This window comes from Budorcas taxicolor, chromosome 22, assembly GCF_023091745.1.
Source record: "Budorcas taxicolor isolate Tak-1 chromosome 22, Takin1.1, whole genome shotgun sequence".
NCBI lineage: Eukaryota > Metazoa > Chordata > Mammalia > Artiodactyla > Bovidae > Budorcas > Budorcas taxicolor.
In genome coordinates, this window is record NC_068931.1 from 16637827 (window position 1) to 16642258 (window position 4432).

General features: G+C 40.0%; 1 pseudogene; it reads right to left on the bottom strand.

Annotated features, from left to right (window-relative positions):
• Positions 1-838: 838 nt before the first annotated feature.
• Positions 839-1707, bottom strand: LOC128067484 (homeobox protein OTX2-like; annotated as a pseudogene).
• Between the last annotated feature and the right edge of the window lie 2725 nt (positions 1708-4432).

The following is a 4432-nucleotide window of genomic DNA, read 5'->3' on the forward strand; positions in this document are numbered from 1 at the left end:
AATGTCCTTTTCTTTCTCTTCCCTTACTCTCCTTGTCCAGAGACATTCTGTTGTAAAGTTTCATGCAGCTCACCTCCAGCCAAAGGTAATCTTTTTAGATAAGTACTCAGTTGCTCTGAATTTATTTATAATTATAACCTATTTAATCACAGAAGAACTCCTGCAGAGGTGGAGTTCAAGGTTGCATACAATAACAGGAGATCACAGTTTTGAAGTCTAGCACAGATTAAAAACTACAGATGTACCATTTATACAAGACACCCACTGATTGTCTCTTAAACTACATATTGACTCCTTATGAACATTATTTTTTTTTAATTAAGTAGTGCATCTAGGACAATCAGGCGCACAATTCACACAGCCCTGAAAAGTTTTTCAGTGCCAACTACCAGTTGGTCATGAAGCGTGAGTGAGCTTGAGACACTATCCATTCCTAAGATTCAACCAAGGATTGGCTAAAACATTGGAATACCTCTGCTTAAGAAGGCTATGTCCTTCACTTCTTCCCCTCACAATTTAGTTCTGCTTGTTTATTTTTGGTGATATTTGGTTGCACATGGCTAGAATGCTTTCGATCACTTTGTGAATCAGGAAAACCAATGATCTAAAACTATAACCGGATCTTAAGTATTAAGTAGATTGGTTTGTCCATTTCAGGTAGCTGGTTGGTAGGGCCCTCTAAGGCCTTCCATTTTCCTTCTATGCCTCCCAGGACATTGATCAGAAGATGAGTCTGAACATCACACCATCTAACTCTTTTAACCAATGCCTGGCTAAAACTGGAATGTCCAGCCCAGTATACTTAAAAATCACCCACAAAAAGAGGTTCTACAGGTCTTCACAAAACCTGGAATTTCCACGAAGACGTCTGATCTTTATAATCCAAGCAGTCAGCATTGAAGTTAAGCTTCCAGGAGGCAGTTTGGTCCTTATAATCCAAGTAATCAGTGGTTGAGTTAAAACCCAAGCTTGAAGCTCCATATCCCTGAGTGGAAAGAGAAGCTGGGGACTGATTGAGATGGCTGGTGACTGCATTGGTACCCATGGGACTGAGTGTGGTCCCTGGTCCAGGAAGCTGCTGATGCATAGGGGTCAAATAAGATCCACAGTCCATGCTCCCAAAGTAGGAAGTTGAGCCAGCATATCCTTGACTATAAACTGAAGCCTGATATAGTTCATGGGATAGGACCTCTGCATGCAGGAAGAAGAGGTGGACAGGGGATCTGACAGTGGGGAGATGGAAGCTGGGCTCCAGATAGACACAGGAGCACTGCTGCTGGAAATGGCTGGGACTGAGGTGCTAGAGGGGGGAGTGAATTGGCCACTTGTTCCACTCTCTGAACTCACTTCCCAGGCAGGAGATGTCTTCTTTTTGGCAGGTCTCACTTTGTTCTGACCTCCGTTCTGCTGTTGCTGCTCCTGTTGGCGGCACTTAGCTCTTGGATTCTTAAACCATACCTGTACCCTGGACTCAGGCAAGTTGATTTTCAGCGCCACCTCCTCCTGCATAAAGATGTCTGGGTATTGGGTCTTAGCAAACAGTGCTTCTAGCACATCTAGCTGCGCTCTGGTGAACGTCGTCCTCTCCCGTCGCTGTTTCCGAGGGGTGGCCAGGTAGCCCACTGAGGGGTGCAGCAAGTCCATGCCCGAAGTGGTCAGACTCAGCCCACTGACTGCATAAGGCAGTTGCTTAAGATAAGACATCATGCTAAGGTTGTTTGGAGGTGCAAAGTCGGCCCAAATCCGGCGGACCCAGCCGGAAGGTCTCGCTTCGCCCGAGTTGAACAGATTCAGAGTCCTTGGTGGGTGGGTTTGGAGTGGTGGAACTAAGGCAAAGTAAACAAACAAACAGAGGTGCTGGTTTACAGCTTCATAGGATGCAGCTCTTTCACGTTCCACCACTGACTTAAAAAAAAGAGCTGATATTCTTATCTCTAAGTTTTTTCCACAGTTTGTTGTGATCCAAGCAGTCAAAAGCTTTAGTAGTCAATGAAGCAGGTATTTTCTGGAGCTCCCTTGTTTTTTACATGATCCAATGAATATTGCCAATTTGGTGTCTGGTTCCTCTGCCTCTTTCAAAATCCAGCTTATATATCTGGAAATTTCCGGTTCATATACAGATGAAGGCTAGCTTGAAGCATTTTGAGCATAACCTTGCTAGTGTGTGAAATGAGTGCAAGTGTATGGTAGTAAGAATATTATTTGGCATTGCCCACCTTTGGGATCGGATTGAAAATTGACCTTTTCAGTCCTGTGGCCACTGCTGAGTTTTCCAAATTTGCTGACATTTTGAGTGCTACACTTTAACAGCATCATCTTTTCAGATTTGAAATAGCTCAACTGGAATTCCATCACCTCCACTAGGTTTGTTTGTAGTAATGCTTCCTAAGCCCACTTAACTTCACAGTCCAGGAAGCCTGGCTCTAACTGAGTGACCACACCATTGTGGTTATCTGGGTCATTAAGACCTTTCTGAATAGTGTGTCTGTGTATTCTTATCATTTCTTCTTAATCTCTTCTGCTTGTATTAGATCCTTACAGTTTTTGTCCTTTATTGTGCCCATCCTTACATGAAATATTCCCTTGACATATCTGATTCTCTTGAAGAGGTCTCTAGTCATTCCCATTTTATTGTTTTCCTCTATTTATTTACACTGTCCATTTAGGAACACAGTCATACCTCTCCTTGCTATTCTCCAGAATTCTGCACTCGGTTGTGTATCTCTTTCCTTTACAGAAAGTGTTGCAGGTCTTCATAGAATAAGTCAACTTCAACTCCTGCATTAGTGGTTGGGCTTAGACTTGGATTACTTTGATATTGAATGGTTTGCCTTGTAAATGAACTGAGATCATACTGTTATTTTTGAAATTGGACCCAAGTACTGCATTTTGGACTTATTTCTTTACTACGAGAACTACTCCATTTCTTCTAAAGGATTCTTGCCCACAGTAATAGATACAATGATCATCTGAATTAAATTCACCCATTCTCATACATTTTAGTTCACTGATGCCTAAAATGTTGATGTTCACTCTTGCCATATCCTGTCGACCATGTTCAATTTACCTTGATTCATTGACCTAACATTCCATGTTCCTACGCAGTACCTTTCTTCATATTATAGCATCAGTCTTTACTTTCACCACCAGACACATCCAAAGTTGAGTGTCATTCCTGATTTGGCTCAGTTGCTTCATTCTTACTGAAATTATTAGTAACTGACATCCATTCTTCCCTGGTAGCATATTTGACAAGTTCTGATGGGGGCTTATGTTATGGTGTTACATCTTTTTGCCCTTTCATACTATCTTTGGGGTTCTATATGCAAGAATACTGGAGTGGCTACCATTTCCTCCTCTAGTGGACCCCATTTTGTTAGAACTCTTCACTATGATTCCACTTCTTTGGCCCTGTATGGTATCGCTCATAGAGTCATTGAGTTATGCAAGCCCATTTGCCACGACAAGGCTGTGACCCATGAAGAGACTTGACTGTACAAGGTAATGTAATACAATATAAATAAGATTAAATTTCCATTATCCAAATTACACTTCTCTTAGTATCCACATGAAGACATGTAGGAGTCTGCCTTTGCCCTCTACCTTTCCCCTCTCACAAGCACACCTTCACAAAACATTGCTTTCATAACGATTCTATGATTTAAAAAAAATAGTATATGAGAAAAGCTAGATTATTCTAGAAACATGTAGCATGGAATATAGTAACTATTCCAATAAAAAAGGATATGTCTATTTGGAAAAAAAAAAGTGAATAGAATTCTGTTCATCTTTAGCTTTTAATAATAAAACCTTATCTTGTTAACAAAATATATTCAGTTTTGAACATAGAAACAATTTTCTAAAATATAAAAAATGTAAAAAATGGGTATAACCTCCTCAGAGTTGAGTTCATCTTCCATGAAGATATGTAAAGAGGATCTAAATATCCATATCTAGGACTGAGAGCCTTTATTTTGGGAGATTGGACAAAACCACCACGGAGTATTTTTGGACTTACTGGTTGTATGAATAACTCCTATAGTTAACCAAAATGACAGAAGTGACAATTAAGCTATGTGTAACTGCATTTACAATATGGATACTTTTCATATATCACATAAATATTTAAACATGAATTGCAGTCTGGTTGCATACCAAGTCAGAGAGCAGTTCTCAAAACAGTACTTAAGCTAAAATCTGAATTATATGTGAATAGTGTCCACTATCCTGATATTTATGTTCATATGGCCAAAATTTCAGAGGTGTAGTACAAAACCATCTGTGTCCAAGATGCTAATTTTTATTCCTAATATTTGTCATCACATAAATTTATTTGTGATATTCTCATTGCTTCCACTGAGGCTCAGTGTTTCTTTCTTCCTTCCCTGCTATAAGAAGTTCTTTTTCATGCATACCTACTCTTATCAAAACA